The sequence below is a fragment of the Rhincodon typus genome, chromosome 3 (genome assembly GCF_021869965.1).
Source record: "Rhincodon typus isolate 14 chromosome 3, sRhiTyp1.1, whole genome shotgun sequence".
Classification (NCBI taxonomy): domain Eukaryota; kingdom Metazoa; phylum Chordata; class Chondrichthyes; order Orectolobiformes; family Rhincodontidae; genus Rhincodon; species Rhincodon typus.
This window is the reverse complement of record NC_063334.1, coordinates 126493455-126512184: the sequence shown is the minus strand read 5'-3', so window position 1 is coordinate 126512184 and position 18730 is coordinate 126493455. Positions and strand designations below refer to the sequence as shown.

The following is an 18730-nucleotide window of genomic DNA, read 5'->3' as shown; positions in this document are numbered from 1 at the left end:
ATTTAAAAGGGACTTGAGGAACAACTTTTTCACACTGAAGATGGTACATATATGGAACGAGCTGCCAGAGGAAGTAGTAGAAGCAAATACAATTACAACATTTAAAAATTATTTGGGCAGGCACATAGATGGGAAGGTTCAGAGGGATATGGGCCTAATGCAGGCAAATGAAACCAGTTCAGTTTAGGAAACCTGGTCGGCATGGACAAGTTAGGTCGAAGGGTCTGTTTCTGTGCTGTATGGCTCTATGACTCTGACTCTCAATCTATTCAGTAGTCAATTCTCATTCAGTATTAAAAGTTGTTCCCTTTGTAATGGTATTCTTGTCAGTTCTGATGAATGCACAATGAAACGCTTTGACAAAATGTGTCTTTTTTCAGCAATATTCAAATTCTGCACTGTTTGCGTTATTTTCAGACGAGTAGCCTTATTACTCCTTACAAAATGCACCACCATACATTCATCAAATTGGAAATCAATTTGCTCCTTATATGTTCATTCTTTATAAGTTTTTATTAATGTCTTCCTACATCACACCAGAGGTTGTTAACTGTCATTAGTTAGGCAGTAAACCAACAGAAAATATCAGCTAGCTCTTGCTTCTACTGAGGGTGTGCAATACCACCTTTAGCTGCCTGTCCCAAACATTGAGATAGCTATATTGTTTATGTTCTTGTCCATTGCTACCTATTTTGTTTCAAATCCATCTGTGTCTGCCTAATGCTGCATGCTCTTTTGTTTCAAACTATGATTTCTGACTACCCTTTCTCTTTTTTCAACTTTGCCCTTTTTAGCCCCTCCTCATATCCCATTCAGTTGGCTATTTCTAGAATTTTCTGCTTTGATTTCAGATTTCCAGCATTTGCATTATTCTGCTTTTCAATTCCTGAGAACCTCAAATTCACTGAACATCAAACCATGAAACATAAAATACGGGGTGCTTTCAGTGATATAGGTATTGATGTTTCCGAACAGGGCACCAAATTGCTAGGTGAATAAAATATGGAAGCAAATTGTGAATGCAATTTGTATGAACGGTAGGGGCAAGGAGATATCCAGCCAGGTATTGGCAAAGACAAAAGGAATATAAAAGAAATCCAAATTTAGATCTATGCATTTTAGAAGTGACAACAGAATTAAGGACTACACTGGACCCTGGACCCTCTGCAAAGGATTTAGTTGAATACAAATCAAAAACCACCATTAATGAAAAGAATGTAACAAAATAGCAATGCTGAAAGTGCAAGCAAGAAAGGAGATAAAACACTGAGTTTTTTTATTGCAAATGCTGGCTTTCACATCCTGTGGAAGATTAAATGAATAAAAAAGAATTAAGGCCACTTAGTCTTGGGTAAGGTGGACAGTTGCAAAATTACAAAATTGAAGAAATGGAAGTTACAGGCAACAAAAAACGTTGTGAAGGTTTTAAAAACTTAGAGATGAGGCACGTTTTTTTTTAAATTTTTTCATGTGATGTGAGCTTGTTCTCGCCCATCTTGAATTGCCCTGGTGATGCTAGCTGTGATCTGCCTTAGAGTCAGACAGTCAAACAGCATAGAAACAGGCCCTTTGGCCCATATTTTCTATGCTGACCAGTAAACACCAAAGTACAAGATCTTGCAAGATGGCAGCAGAATAAGACGCTCCAGCTACAGCGCCTCTCCTCTTTCCCTACCTGGAGGGAATAGAGAAACGACCAGGAAGCGAGTCGCAGCCAGAGCCCAGAGCGGGAGCACAGCAAGCTCGGGCTGAGTCCTAGAAGTGAGTCGTGGCCAGAGCCCGGAGCGGGACTAGAGCGAGCGCAGGCCGGCTGGGGTGACAAGTCCTGGAGGCAAGTCTGGGGCAGAGGCCAGCGTGTGGAGGCAGTGAGGCCTTGTGTTCTGAAGCCCAGCGGGCACAGACTCAGTTGAAAAGGACTATAAGTTGAGTACTTTAAAGATACCTTTTGTTATCATTCTGGACATTTTAAACTCTGTATTCCCATGTTAGTCTATTTCTTTTACTATTTCAATTCTGTGACAACACTCAAAGTACCTGTACCTAGGTACCCTGTGCCTAAGATGGCACTGAGAGGCAACATTACAAGCTTTTCACTGCACTCATTCGAGTGGACATGACAATAAAGACTATTCTATTGGTTCTTTTGGTTTTTATTAAAACTATTCTGTTCTATTTTATTCTATTCTATACTTAACCCATTTACCAGCACTTGATCAACAGACTGGCATTTTAAATGCTCGTCCAGATGCTTCTTAAATGTTGCCAGAGTACCACCCACCGCTACCCTCTCAGGCAGTGCAGTTCTACCACCTTCCTCATATCTTCTCTAAGCCATTTACTCCTCGCATTAAACTTATGCCCTCTAGTCTTAGACATGTCCGCCACGGGAAAAGATTCTCATGATCGAACCTGTCTATGCCTCTCGTAATTTTGTATACCTCAATCAGATCACACCTCAGCCTCTTCTGCTCCAAGGAAATCAAATCCATCCTATCCAGCCTCTTTTTGTAATTGAGACTTTCTATCCCAGGCAACATCCTGGTGAGTCTCCTCTACATCCTCTCCAGGGCAATCACCTCCTTCTGATGGTGTGGTGACCAGAAGTCCACACAGTTTTCCATCTGTGGCCTAACCAATGTTTCATAAATTTGTAGCAAGACTTTCTTGCTCCCAGCTAATGAAGATGAGCATCCCAAATGCCTTCTTCACCACCCTATCTATGCTGATACCTCCAGCGATCTATGGAGTTGTATACCAAGGCCCCTTAGTTCCTTAGTACTCCTGAGGGACCCACCATTCATTGTGTATATCCTTCCCTTGTTAGACTTCCCAAATTGCAGCATCTCACACTCTTAAGGATTAAATTCCATCTGCCATTACTGTGTCAAATTTACTGCTGATCAATATCAGATTGTAGCCTGAGACCATCCTCCTCACATCAACACCATCAATTTTCATGTCATTTTCAAACTTACTCATTATACCTTCTGTGTTCACATCCAAGTTGTTAATGTAAATAACAAGCAGTAAGAGCCCCAGCACTGATCACAGTGGTACACCAGTGGTCACAGGCTTTCTATCATAAAAACAACCCTCCACCATCACCCCTTTCCTCCTATTTGCAAGCCAATTTTGGATCGAGTTTAACAACTTGCCTTGGATCCCAGGGCTCTTTCCTTTTGGACCAGCTTTCCATGGGGGATCTTGTCAAAGGCCTTACTGAAAACACATCAACTGCGCTCCCCTTATCAATATACTTAGCCACCTTTTCAAAAAAACTCAATTAGTCAGACAAGACATCCCTCCAACAAATCTGTGCTGACTGTCTCTGATTAAGAGTGGTAGGGGGCGTGGAATGCATTGAAGGAGAGGGTAGTGGAGTCGGCCTCATTAGTGGCATTTAAGCAGCTATTAGATAGGCATATGGATGATAGTATAAGGTAGGGGTGGAGGTTAGATAGACCTTAGGATTAGGGTAAAAATTTGGCACAACATCGTGGGTCGAAGGGCCTGTACTGTGCTGTATTGTTCTATGTTCTACGTTCTATAATCCCTCCCTTTAAAGTTCTGAAGTCTATAATATTGTATGATGTATTATAGACTTCAGAACTTTAAAAACTGCTGATGGATTGAATGAATCAAAAAAAGATAAACTGTTACACATGGCAAGAAGTGGCAATGACTCTGTCTGGAATAAACTATTAATGACAAACACAAACGTATCCAGAGTCAATTGACTCTGGCTTCCAGCATCTGTAGTCCATACTGTCTCCAACAGACTTATCCCGGAATTGGTAGCAATTAGCCATGCCTGAGAATCAAAACTACATGAATGAAACTGCTTTGACACCTGCTTGAGAAACTGGTTGCTTTATGACACAAGGTTAACTGGTTGCCCTGCAGAAGAATTTAAGGAGTTAACTGCAGGAAAGCTGTGTCTTCAAACAGTTAATTTTAAATCTAACAAGGAACAGGGAAGCTTCTGATAAGAAGGCAAGCTGCAGACTTACAGTAATTTAGATGTAAGGACTTTTTAAAAATCATCAATAATATCACACACAGACCTGAAGGACAAAAATCTGTATAAGAATCAAACAGCAGATGCAGACACTGTTGGTGGAATCGTGGCCAACTTCCACCATTAATCAGGCAATAGCCAAGTTGGGTTGTGAGACTTAACTTGCTGATTCGAGGGCTCTTATTTTGGTTGCTACATGCAATAAAGTTTAAATCATTGTTTCAGTATTTGATTGTCTCTGAGATTTCTTAATAAGTAGCCAAATTAAAGATGACTTGTGAAAATAAAAAAAGCTGGAAATCAGTATATTACTCTGATGAAGAGTCATCTAGACTCAAACTGTTAACTTGCTTTCTCCATGGATGTTGCCTGACCCACTGTGATTTCCAGCTTTTTTTGTTTTCAATACAGTTTCCAGCGTCTGCAGTAATTTGCTCCTCTAAAGGTAACTTGTGGTGATTTACCTACATCACAAGTGTTGATTAATCCTATCCCTCAGAATTCTTTCCACTAAGTTCCTCACCACTGACATCAGTCTAACCTAATTGTAATTACCTACTGCTATCTTGCTGCCCTTCTTGAACAAAGAAACCATATTCGCTGTCCTCCAGTCATCTTGCACTTCACCTGTGGCCAGCAAAATATTAAATATATCTGCCAGGGTCCCGCAATCTCCTCCCTTGCCTCTCATAGCAGCTTGGATACTGTCCAGTTATAACATTTAAAAGACATTTGGATAGGTATATGAATAGGAAAGGTTTAGAGGGATACAGGCCAAACACAGGCAAGTGGGACTAGTTTAGTTTGTAAAACTTGGTCAGCATGGACAAGTTGGACCAAAGGGTCTGTTTCCACACTGAATGATTTCATGACTCTATCTCAACAGGCCCAGAGGATTTATGCACCTTTATTCCTGCTCAAACATCTAATACCTCCTCCTCTTTAATCTTAGCATGCTCTAGAACCTCACTATCTCAACTGAATTCTCCAGCGTAAATGTCTTTCTTCTTTGTGAATACAATGTGAAAGATTCATTTCAGACCTCGGCCACATCTTCTCTGTTCTATGTACTACTGAGACACCATAGCTGCACATGCTGTTCATATCTGCATGGGTTTCCTCCTACAGTCCAAAATGGGCAGATTAGGTGGATTGGCCATTCGGAAATTATCTATCGTGTTCTGGAATGCGTTAGGCTAGGTGGATTAGACATGGTAAATGTGGGGGCATGGTGGGATGCTCTTTGGAGGATTAGTATGGGCTGAATGGCCTCCTTCTGCACTGTAGGGACTCCATGTACAGATTACTCCCTTTATTTCCAATAGGCCCTGCTCTTACCATGGTAATCTGCTTCCATTTAATATCCTTATAAAATGTCTTAGGGATCTTCTTAACCCTATCTACCACAGATATTTTGTGACCCTCTTTGTCCTCCTAATTTCTTTTTAAGCACCCCCTTACACTCTGTATACTTCTAAGGTGCTTCCGCTTTTTTAATGCTCTGCACCTAATATAGGCACCCTACTTTTTCATTACCAAACTCTCGCTATTCTTTGACATCCCTTGGACTATTTCAGTCCTTGGGATGTAGGAACACCACATTGCTGTTAGAAAGGAATTCCAGGACTTTTTACACAATGACGGTGAAGTAACAGCAATATATTTCCAAGTCAGGATGATGAGTGACTTAGAGAGGAATCTACAGTGGTGGTCCCAAGTATCTGCTGCCCTTATCCTTCCAGATGTTAGAGATTGCAGGTTTGGATGGTGCTGCTAAAGATGTTTTGATGAGCTGAGTTGGTGTGGTTGAGCAATATTGTAGAAAAGTAAGTGCGACCTTGACAAAAATGAAATTTGCAGCTTAGTTCAGTACAGCAGCAAAAGAAAAAGTGATAATAATGGTTCCTGAATTACAAATGATGTGATTGAGTTAATAGGAGCTTTATCATAAATCCATAGACCTGCGGATGCTGGAAATCTGAAACAAAAACAGTAATTGCTGGAGAAACTCAGCAGGTCTGGCAGCCTCTGTGGAGAGAAAGTAGAGTTAATATTTCGGGCCCAGTGACCCTTCTTCGGAATTGATTGTAGCTAATTGTACTTCTGAAGAAGGGTCACTAGACCCAAAACATTAATTCTGCTTTTTCTCCACAGATGCTACCGGACCTGCTGCGTTTTTCCAGTTGTCTTATCAGGCTCATCCAAGGCTTTTTGTTAATAAGGGATCCTGGCTAAACATATCGATGATAATGGAATAGTGTAGGTTAGGTAGGCTTCAGATTGGTTTCACAGGTCGGCGCAACATCGAGGGCCGAAGGGCCTGTACTGTGCTGTAATGTTCTATGTTCTATGTTCTATGCAGCACATTAAGTCATGAATCAAGGATGGAAGTAAAATTAGATTGATGTAGGTTCTAAAACTGACACTGATTTTGGTAAGAATGTGTCTTGGGATATGCTTAAAATGACAGTGCAGGCCCAAGAGAAGAAATCATATAAAGCTATGAATGCATTGTAGTGTTTAAAAACGGAACCAGAAAAATTAAGATAACCCATAGAACTAAGTTGAATAGTCAATTATTTCAAAAATAGCATGGTAATGAAGACAAAGGAGCGATACAATGATCACAATGACACAAAATGGTGACTTTAGTCTCAATGACATCAGGAAGAGATGGAAACCAGATACTTTAAGTACTTCACAAGCAAATCAAAGGATTTTGAACTTACATCTGCTGCTTGCTTTTTCAAAGTAAGTTTATCCCTGGAAAACATAAAGAATTATTAAGTATGACAGTTTTTTTGTTATAACATTGAATTAGCAATCCAAAATGAGTCCAATTTACACCACGGCAGACTGAGCAATTTAAATGACTTTCAATAAAATAATCTTTTTGCTAGTAAATGTGACAATTAAAGGAATGTCATAAAAGTACAGTTGGTTCAATATAGTTCAGGAAGGAGCCCTGCTGTTTTTTACCCAGTCTGGCCTATAAATTATTTAAATCAACCTGTTTGGAAATATTATGACACACATCTATGGCAGATAGGATTTAAACACCGACTTTCTGGCCCAGAAGTAGGGACATTCCCATCTTAAAGTTTCCCAAACCTTTCCTTGCCATGGTGCTTTCCTTGTCTCATTTCTTTGTCATTTATTGTATCAAGCAGTTACGGCAGGTAAAGGCAGACTAAATGGATCCTGATTTTAATCCATCCAGCAATTTTGTTAGATAGGTCAAGAGGATAAGTGCACACCTTATTTGTAAAGAATCTCCTAGTTGCCTGTTTTTGACAGGTTATTTCATGGATTGAATCATGCTTCAGTTTATAGCTTTCCCATAGAAATTGGACATCAGAAAACAAAATGATCTGTCAGAGCTCAAATCATAAAAATGAGTTAGCATATCTAAGGTTTTGGAGAAGCTTATTTCAAATGTGACAGTACAGTTTGAAAATAATATTTTCAAGTTGCTATTTCTAATCTATACTTGGTCTACATGACTTATATTCTTGTTGTTGAATAGCATGACAGTTATAGCACAAACTGCAAATGCTATTGAATGAAATCTGTGTTGATATATGAAGGAACAAAATTTCCTTACCTAATGTTCAAGTCTGTTTCCAGAATATCAGACTTCACTTTTGCTAACCCTTGAAGGATAAAAAATTTTATTAATAAGTTATTTCCACATAATTTATGAGACGTCTATGCAGATCACAACCGATAAATTAGTTGCTTCTCCCTATCATAACTATACGCTATTCTATCATTCCACTGTAACACTTAGCAGTGAGAGCGGGGCCTGTGAGGCGGTAGCAGTGAGAGCAGGGCCTGTGAGGCGGTGGCAGTGAGAGCGAGGCCGGTGAGGCGGTAGCAGTGAGAGCGGGGCCGGTGAGGCGGTAGCAGTGAGAGCGGGGCCTGTGAGGCGGTGGCAGTGAGAGCGGGGCCAGTGAGGCGGTAGCAGTGAGAGCGGGGCCTGTGAGGCGGTGGCAGTGAGAGCGGGGCCGGTGAGGCGGTAGCAGTGAGAGCGGGGCCGGTGAGGAGGTAGCAGTGAGAGCGGGCCTGGTGAGGAGGTGGCAGTGAGAGCAGGGCCGGTGAGGCGGTAGCAGTGAGAGAGGGGCCGGTGAGGCGGTAGCAGTGAGAGCAGGGCTGGTGAGGCGGTAGCAGTGAGAGCAGAGCCAGTGAGGAGGTAGCAGTCGGCGGCAATTGCACTGAGAGCCACCCTTTCGCTTGGTGGTGGCGGTCTCCTAGCTGTCCTCGCGATTGGAGCGAGGCACCAATGGCACCTGCACCATTGTGGAGATGGGACTTGGGACTATGAGATCTGGGGTTTTTTTTGCTTACCTTTTGGGTCTGTTAAATCTTTTAATTCTGGATTTTGTAACCAAGTGTGCGCCAGTGAATGGCGACTTTGTGTACTTTTCACTATACTAATGTATTCCTACACTTAGTACATTTGACAAATAAATAAATCTAAATCCTACAGTAAAATACACAATATCTTGTTCTGCTTAACAAACACACGCCTTATTTAGATACAGGCAGTTCATTCTTTCACATATTGTCGTGATTGGAACCATGTGGATCTCATTGACCATGAGATCTTTATTGGGGTTGTTAACATGGGCCTATCAAGGAGCCCTGGGAGATAGATCTAAACAGGAGATTCAGAATCTCCTCACATGAACTGATTTCGAGTTGGCTGGCCACAGCCAGTGTACTATGCAGATGTAAATAAAGGGTGACTTGGTGACAGGGTACCATCCTCTGAGCAATTATTTCATATATCTATTGAATAAATTGCAACCAATGAGATGTGCAAATGAATTAAGTTATTGCTTCTTATAACCTACAAAAACACAGCAACATCTGTTTTCTTTTTTGTTATTCATTCGTGGGGAGTGGGCATCACTGATTGACCAGCATTTATTGCCTGCTCCTAGTTGCCCTTGAAAACATGGTGGTGAGCTGCCTTCTTGAACCACTATAGTCCACCTGCTGCAGGTTGACCCACAATGCTATTCAGGAGGGAATTCCAGGATTTTGAACCAGCAACACTAGAAGATTTTGAGTCACTTCAAGAGGAACTTGAAGGTGGTAGTGTTCCCATGTACACTTGTCATTGCCCTTCTGGATGGGTTTGGAAGGTGCTGTCCAAGGATCTTTGATGAATACCTTATGGATAGTACACACTGCTGCTACTGAGCATCGGTGGTGGAGGGAGTGGATGCTTGTGGATGTGGTGCCAATCAAGCGGCTGCTTTGTCCTGAATGGTGTCAAGCTTCTTGAGTGTTGTTGGGCTGCACCCTACCAAGCCTGCTTAGGGTATTCCATCACGCTTGTACACTCTAGATAATGACAACATTTGGGGAGTCAGGATGTGTGTTACTCGTTGCAGTAGTCCTAGCCTCTGACCTGGTCTTGAGGCCATTGCGTTTAAGTGGCAAGTCTAGTTGAGTTTCTGGTCTACGGTAACCCCCAGCATATTGGTACTGGGGGATTCCATGATGGTAACACCACTGAATGTCAAGGCGTGGTAGTTAGATTGTCTCTTATTGGAGATGGTCATTGCCTGGCATTTGTGTGCTGTGAATGTTACTTATCACTTAACAGCCTACCCTAGATATTGTCGAGATCTTGTTGCATTTGAACATGGACCATCTGCAATACGGGAAAAATGAAAACCGAGAATACCAATTAAGTGACCTTAATACATTTTAACAAAGAACAAAAAGAAAAATAGCGAGAAAACAAAAAAAACCCAAAGAATCCATTGCCACCGAAGGCTGAGGAGGGTAGGTCATTGAGTATATTTAAGACAGAGGTAGATAAGTTCTTGATTGTCAAGGGGATTGAAGATTATGGACACAAAACAGGAGAATGGGGTTGAGAAACTTATCCAGCCATGATTGAATGAAGGAACAGATTCAATGGGCCGAATGGCCTAATTTCCGCTCCCACGTCTTGTGGTCTAACTACAGATGCTGGAAATCGAAACAAAAACAGAAATAGCTGGAAAAACTCAGCAGGTCTGGCAGCATCTCTGGACTGAAATCAAAGTTAACATTTTGAGTCCCGTGACTCTTTATTAGAAGAAAAAACAGAATGATCTTTATCATAGCATTATGGAGTGGCTACAATAGAGAAGGAATCCATTCAGCCCACTATGTCCATGCCATTTCCCAAAGCTATCCAGCTTTTCAGACAATTATCCAATTCTCCTTTGAAAACTTAAGTTAAATCTTCTTGCATCACGCATTTCAAATCTTAACTACTTACTAGGCAAAAAACAATTCCTCATGTTACCATTTTTTCTTTTGTCACTTACCTTAAACTGTGCCCATCGTTTCACAGTATTTCCTCCAATAGGAATAATTTCTCCCTATCTACCCTGTCAGATTCCTTGTGATTTTGAAAACCTCTATTAATCTTCACTTTTCCAAAAAGAATAGTCACAACTTCTCCAACAGACGCACATAATAGAAATTCCTCATTCATAGAATTATTATTGCCAATATTTTCTGTCTCCATTCTTCTGCCTTCACATCTTCCCTTATATGTGGCACCCAGAACTAAATGTAATACACCAGTTGAGGCCAAACCAGTATTTTATATGGGTTTATATAAAGACAGTACATTTTAGAACACAGAATCCCTTCAGTGTGGAAACAGGCCCTTTGGCCCAACAAGTCTACACCAACCCTCAGAGCAGCCCACCCAGACCCGTTCCCTTATAACCCACCTAAGCTACACATCCCTGAATACTATGGGCAATTTAGCATGGCCAATCCACCTAGCCGGCACATCTTTGGACTGTGGGAGGAAACTGGAGTACCTGGAGGAAACCCACGCAGACACAGGGAGAATGTGCAAACTCCACACAGACAGTCACCCGGGGGTGGAATTGAATCCAGGTCCCTGGGGCTGTGAGGCAGCAGTGCTAACCACTGAGCCACCATGCCGCCAATTTTGATTTTTGTGTATTTTTGACCATGGACTAAAATGGAAAAAGAACAATTTTAAAAGGCAAGCATTATTGAAGGATTGCTACACATTTCTAAAAACAAGTAACCTGACACTTATTGTGAGCAGTGGTGGAGGCCTTGTTTGCAAAAAAGCTGCAGCCAAGGGGTGTGTATAAATGGAACTTTGTCTGGCAGCAAGTAGCTAATTGGAACAGAAAAAACCAAAGAACTATGGATGCTGGAAATCAGAAATAAAAACAGAAATTGTCAGAAAATCTCAGCAGGTCAGGCAGCATCTGTGGAGAGAAAGTAGAGTTAACGTTTTGGGTCCAGTGACCTTTCTTTAGAACTCCAGCTACTTCAAAGAAATTGGTTGGTATGTGTACTACTGACCAGTTACTAATGATAAATGCCTTTTGCCAGCCAACAAATATGTGACTGATTTCCAGGTAGCTTAACAGCTCAGGTCGATGCATGTTTTGGCATAAGCAATCATACAGGGAGCACAGTGGCTCAATAGTTAGCACTGCTGGCTCACCGTGCTAGGGACCCGGGATCAATTCCACCCTCAGGTGACTGTCTGTGTGAAGTTTGCACATTCTCCCTGTGTCTGTGGGGGTTTCCTCCGGGTGTTCCGGTTTCTTCCCACAGTCAAAAGATGTGCCAGCTAGGTTGATTGGCTATGCTAAATTGCCTGTAGTGTTCAGGAATGTGTAGATTAGGCGGCTTATAGGGGAATGTGTAGGGGTGGGATGGTCTGAAGGTCAGTGTGGATTTGTTGGGCCGAAGGACCTGTTTGCACACTGTACGGATTCAATGATCTAACATCTCTGCAAAGGCAGGGACTGTCTCTGATGCTAGTTTATTTCCCCTTGTCACTTGCTGTAAGCTATGACTTTTAATTGATAAGTCAAAGAATTTGACAAGTGGGAACCAGTCACCCTGTGCCTGCTGCAAACAGTTGAGCATATCTGGAAAAGAAGGATCGAGAACTAGTGAGATAACAAGGTGTAGAGCTGGATGAACACAGCAGGCCATGCAGCATCAGAGGAGCAGGAAAGCTGACGTTTCGGGTCTAGACCCTTCTTCAAAAAAAATGAAGAAATGAGAACGAGTGTTCTGATCAGAACAAGAACCATCTCAGCAAACCCTGTGATCAGGGACCACTGAACTGTCTTTCCAGATTTTCCTCTGTCCATAACATGTACCTTTTTTTCCCGTCTGTTTCAGTATGTTTATATGTGTAGATTGGCGAGTTTATAAGTGGGTTAGAGTTTTAACTCCTAGATTTATATGCCAATGGTTCATAATTGTTTATCTGTAGCTAGAGCCTATTTATTTGTAATAAATAGAAACTTGTGTCAAGGGTAGAAACTTGATCTGTTCCTCTGTCAACCTGTTTTTGAGAGCTGGATAAACTGTGTATTTTTCAAAGTCATTAACTTTTGTGATGACTCTAGGAATAGAGGCGCTTGATTTCCCTTAAGTGAACGCAGCGAGGTGAATTTATCATAAATTTCTTGCTTTTGTACTCTACCTGTTTGCAAAGGCTTAGTCATTGTGGTGGTGTGCAATGTTCCCATAGCATGGCCCTCCAGAGAGGTGTGCACACAGAGAATAGTGAGGGACAGCTAAACTGGAGTGGTGGATCAAGAGATAAGAGAGGAAGTTGGGTTGCAGAGGCAGATGTAAAAGTGGCTGAGCAGGGGAATTTTCTTGCTACTTGATGGGTATCTGGCCTCTGGCTGTCCTATGCCATCTCAGATCTCTGTGCTCCAGTGGCAACCTTTGGTAAAAACCTGCTCCCTCAGGCAAAGCAGCAATGCCAGTGATAGCTATTCTGATTGTCTTGAAATCCACCAGCATTTCTGAAGAGAACTGGAGCTTAAATTTGAGAGAAGCCCATCTGAACGGGATAAATTTTATAGTCCAGCATATTTGAGGGTAGGTGGGCAGATGAAATACAGCAAGCAGTCAGTCTGTCCCAATGCCCTAGGAATCTGAAACGTGCCCCCTGACACCATCTTTTCAGCCACATATTCATCTGATATATCCTGTCATTTCTCCTCTGACTAGCATGTGGCCTCAGACTAAAAACTAACAGCCACTCAACAGTTTTGATCTGACACCACTGCAATTTTTCATCTGGTTGAGGAAGGGAAGAATAATAAGCAGACCAAAAGCCTTCACTATACAGGCTGCTAGTAAACAGAAAGAAGTGTATCTCTTCTGGGATGGTCAGGTAGTCAACTTTATAGAACATGAGAACATAAGAACTAGACAATACAGCCCCTCAAGCCTGCTCTGCCATTTAATACGATCATAGCTGCTTTTATCTCAGCCTCAACTCGCCCACTCAATCCTTCCTGCTCCACTCAGCCTGTAGAGTCCTAACTCAGCCCCAGCTCCTTCACCGGTGTCTACTAGGTAGGTCTGTAAAAAATCCTCACAGTTAACATGAGCTACAAGATTCATGGCACTTTGTCTTCTGGGGCTGCTTCTAATCCCAGTAGTGGCTTCTGCATGACAGTAGGCTACAGGCTTTATGCTAGGATAGGAGCTGCCAGTTAATAAGATTAGCCAGCAGCTTTTTAGGATGACACTTCTTGCCCCTGAGAGGCAGATACTCTAATCTGAACTGTGTAAGGTTGACCCAGTGTATAATTGCTTCAGGACAATCAAATTTCTGATGGATGGGGTGCCAATGGACCTGCCAGCGCATGGGAGTGGATGGTGTGGTCAGGATCCACTGAAGTCAGGTTTCTAAAACCAAAATGCACATGCCTGTTTTTTCTCATCTCCAAAGAGAAAATCAGGACCCATCTATTCAGCAATTTTTTTGCTGAAAGTTATTGCGACTGTTTAACCTCTTGAATCTCTTCTCGTAAAGGATAATTCAAAGGAATAATTTAACTTAAGGGTGAATTTCAAACATTCTAGTCTGTTACTTAATTTAGCAGTTAACTAAAAGTTACTCTTTTAATTGGGTGAAGTTCAGCTACAGCTTTAAAACAGGAATTTACAATATTCAGCTGAAGCTATTCAATAAGACAGACGGTTTAATCCAGTTTCATTTGGGACCACAATTTGGGGCCAGAAAGAGATACCTTGATAAGTGCTGTCTTGCCTGTATTGGAGTGCTACTTTGTTGCATGAGAGTGTAACTGGAGTTTGGTGAAATGGGGAGTTCACTGAAAGAAGTTGATCAGTCCCTCCTTTTCTCTAATTCATGAGTACTTTGGTTCTTTAATGTCAAAATAGGTCTTAGAGAATGTTGGGCAGAAGGGGAAAAGAAGTCAGCAGGAGAGGAGACTGAGACGAGGCAGGAAATAAAAATTGAGGCTCAAGGCCTACACATTTATTTGGAAGAGTGAAGAGACAGAGGGAGATACAAAGAAAGGAGCCAACAGGGGAGGATTCTCTGGGATCAGTGAGAAAAACAGAATGAAATCACAGGAAAAGTCATAAATTCATTCGTTGGTAAGTAACTGCTAATTTGAACACTTATTCTAAATGGCTTTCAGATTAAAGGTAGATCAGAGAAATATTTTACAAATTAAAAGCCAGGAATTTTTTTCAAATTAACAACTAATTTAACGATTTAGAGATGTGGCACCATGCAATACGTGTATGATGTGGGAGCTGATGGACCGCATTGTGGGTCACAGTGACCACATCTGTAGCAAGTGTTGATTGCTCAAGGAACTCCAGTTCTGAGTTGATAAGCTGGAGTCTAAGTTTCGAACACTGTGACACATAAGGAAGGGGTAGAGTTACCTGGATGCTGTGTTTCAGGAGGTGGTCACACCCCGTAGTTTATGTACTTCAAATTTGGCCACTGGTCAAGTACAGGAGAGTGTGACTACAAGCGAGGTAGTTAGGGGGATCCTGAATTTAGCATTGAAGGAGCCTCAGCTCTTGACCTTGTCGAATAGGCATGAGGTACTTGCATCGTGTGTGGATGAGAAAAGGACTGTAGGGACAATGGGCAAACTGATCACTGCGCCATGGTACAGGAGGCCATTCAAGTGAAGGGAGCAAAAAGAAGTGTTAGTGGTAGGGAATTCTATAATTAAGGCTCAGACAGCATCCTTTGCAATCAGGATCGAGAGTCCCACCTGGTGTGTTGCCTGCCTGGTGATAAGGTAAGGGGCATCTCAAACCAGCTTGAAAGGATATTGAAGTGGGAGGGCAGGATCCATTTGTGTGGTCCATGTTGGAACCAATAACAGAGGCAATGGTAGGTCAGAAGCCTTGTTTGGGTAATATGAGGAATTAGCAAATGGTGGGGGCTCAGGGGAAGTCAATCCATTTTCAAAATCAAGTTATATGACAGAGTGTAAATAAACAGTCAGGAATCCTACTTCAGGTACAGCAGATAATGCCAAAACTGTAAGAAGTGTATTGATTAAAGCAGAGGAGAGAAATAATAAAGAGTTGAATAAAACATCAGTGCTGAGGGACAAATTACGGTGTATTGCCCAGATAAGAGTTATACATACAAATGCACGGAGTGTAAGGAATATATCAAATGAGCTGCAGGCTGGAATACAAATTTGAGATTATGTACATATTGTCCTCACCAAAGGACTCAGCTTCATACGCTTACAACCCCACCTTAATGAATTTCGGGCTCGCCATGATGTTGAACTGTTTTTCAGCTGCCCCCGTCTCCGTGCTCACTTCTTCAGCCAGGACTGTCACCGACCTCGTTACCTCTGGAGATCTTCCCCCCAATGCATCCAGCCTTATAGTTTCCCATGCCAGGACAGCCCGCTTCTGCCTCCTTCCCAGAATCCACAAACCGCACTGTCCCAGTAGGCCCATCATATCAGCCTGTTCCTGCCCACCCTAACTCATTTCGTCCTCCATCCTCTCTCCTCTTGTCCAGACCCTGCCCACCTACATCCACTATTCCTCTGATGCCCTCCAAAAGAAATTTCAGTGCCCTGGCCCCAACTGACCCCTCCACCACAGATGTCCAATTCCTCGATACCGCCATTCCTCACCAAGCTGGTCTGACAGCTTTCGGCTTCCTCCTTGACCAGAGCCCTGAACAATCCACTTCCACCACTCTCATCTGCTTGGCTGAACTTGTTCTCTCTGAACAATTTCTTCTTTAATTCATCTCACTTCTGCCAAGTCAAAGGAGTGGCTATGGGCACCCCCATGGGTACCAGTTATGCCTGTCTTTTTATGGGATATGTGGGACAATCTTTGTTCGAGTCCTACACTGCCCCCCTTCCACAATTCTTTCTTCAGTACATCAATGACTGTTTCAGTGCCGTCCCATGCCCCAACCTGGACTTTTAAAAATTTGTTCATTTTGCCTCCAATGTCCATCCCTCTATAACTTTCGTGGCCTCCATCTCCGACATCATGGGGTCCATTTCCAACACTTCCGTTCCTTTCCTTGACCTCTCCGTCTCCATTTCAGGGAATAAACTGTCCACTGCCATCCACTACAAAACCACTGATTTCCACAACTACCTTCACTACAGCTCTTCACATCCCATGTCCTGTAAGGATTCCATCCCATTCTCCCAGTTCCTTTGTCTACATCGTATCTGTTCAGATGATGCCATCTTCCAAAACAGTGCTGTTGAAATGGCTTCCATCTTCCATAACCATGATTTCCCGCCCCATGGTTGACAGCCCCTCAACTGCATCTGACCTCTCACCATTCTTCTGCTCTTGCCTCTTCCCATCATTCACAATAGCATAATCGGATTCCACTCACTCTCATTTTTCATCCAATCAGCCTTGCCATTCAAAGGATCATTCTCCTCCATTTCAGAAATCTCCAATAGAACACCGGAAAAAGATTTTCTGAAGAAGGGTCCAGACCCGAAACGTCAGCTTTCCTGCTCCTCTGATGCTGCTTGACCTGCTGTGTTCATCCAGCTCTACACCTTCTTATTCCAGTAGAATTTAGACCAGTTAGGGAGTAGTTAGAAGTCTAAGGGGAAATTGTTGGTTTGTTAGTAATTTTGTTAATTTGTTCATTGTTGGGTTAAATAAATAAATTGTTTCTTGTTACTTGTAAAGTGGAGATCATGGATTTTCTTTCTTTTAACCACGCTTTTAATAGATTACGAAGGGAAAGGCGAGGTTTTCTGGGTGTTTCGGTGAAAATTATTAGAAGGGAACCTCTACTCCTGTCATAACAGATTGGGACTTGTACTTTAGTTTAATTATCAGAGGGGTTCGACTATTCCCCGTCATAACATCACTCATGACATATGGGCATTGCTGGCTGGTCAGCATTCATTTCCAATTCTTAAATTATCACCTCCCGTCTTACAATTATGAAGTGAGGGGCAACAGTATTTCAAGGTCAAGTACAGACCAAGGGTCCTTAATCATTCCTCATGTCACATCCCTGGTTTCATTCTTGTAAACCTCCTCTGAACACCCTCCAACGCCAGCACATCTTTCCTTAGATACACGGCTCAAAACTGCTCACAATATTCCAAATGCAGTCTGTCCAGGGCCTTATACAGCTTCAGCAGTACATCACTGCTGTTGTTTTCTAGCCCTCTTGAAACCAATGTAAACATTGCATTTGCCTTCCTAACTGCAAGTTGACCGTAAGAGAATCCTAAACTATGACTCCCAAGTCAATGGGAAGAATGGCTCTGGCAAAGAAACAGCCTTGTCAACCCATAAAAGTCCTTCTTACAAACACCTGGGGGGGCTAGCACCAAAATTAGGAGAGCTGTCTTACAGACTAGTCAAGCAACAGCCTGGAATCATACCTTACAGACAATGTCCCAGACACAAACACCACTGTCCATGGATATGTCCTGTCCTCTGGCAGAACAGACGCAGCACAGATAGTGGCACAGCGATATATAGTGCAGAGAGTTGTCCTCAGAGTCCTCATCATTGACTCTGGACCCCATGAGGTCTCATGGCTTCAGGTTAAACATGGGCAAGGAAACCTTGTGCTGATTACCACATACTGTACTTCCTCAGCTGAAGAACCAGTACTCCTCCATGTTGAACAACACTTGGAAGGAGCACTGAGGGTTGCAAGGGCACAAAAAGTACTCTGTGAGGGGAATTTCAATATTGTCCACCAAGAGTGCCTCAGCGGCAGCACTACCGATCAAGCTGGTCGGGTCACAAAAAAAAAATACAAGGGCACCTACTTCAGACTCTTACTTATTGGCTTTATTTCCGCCTTCAACACGATAATTCTAACCTAACTCATCTTCAAACTCCGACTAGGACTCTGCTCCCCCCTCTGCAAATGAATCCTCCACTTCCTGACCCACAGACAGCAAGCAGTAAGGATAGGCGACAACATCTCCTCCAGAATAATCTTCAATGCCTGTGTGCCGCAAGGCTGCATACTCAGCTCTTTCCTACACTCCTTAGCACTCACGACTGTGTGATGATTCTAAGGCTTTGAGAGGAATATTTTGTCCTTTTTTTATGAAGAGAAGTTGAGATAGAGGTGAGATAGTGGGAACTGCCGATGCTGGATAATCTGAGATAGCAAGGTGTAGAGCTGGATGAACGCAGCAGGCCAAGCAACATCAGAGGAGCAGGAAGGCTGACGTTTCAGGTCTGGACCTTTCTTCAGAAATCTTTCATTACACACTGTCTTTTCACAAGAGATTTATTTGCACTTCTTCAAGACTTGATATCCGAAGAAGGGTCCAGACCCAAAATGTCAGCTTTCCTGCACCTCTCTGATGCTGCTTGGCCTGCTGTGTTCATTCAGCTCTACACCTT

At 42.5% G+C, this 18730-nt stretch overlaps 1 protein-coding gene across 1 annotated transcript in view; it reads right to left on the bottom strand.

Moving 5' to 3' along the window:
- Positions 1–18730, bottom strand: part of LOC125482226 — a 148902-nt gene that overhangs the window by 80380 nt on the left and 49792 nt on the right. Inside the window, exons 2-3 of the mRNA XM_048594250.1 lie at positions 7623–7671; positions 6748–6781 (exon numbers count right to left, since the gene is read on the bottom strand). The gene's annotated coding sequence lies outside the window, so the exon portion shown is untranslated. The remainder of the gene's footprint in view (positions 1–6747; positions 6782–7622; positions 7672–18730) is intronic.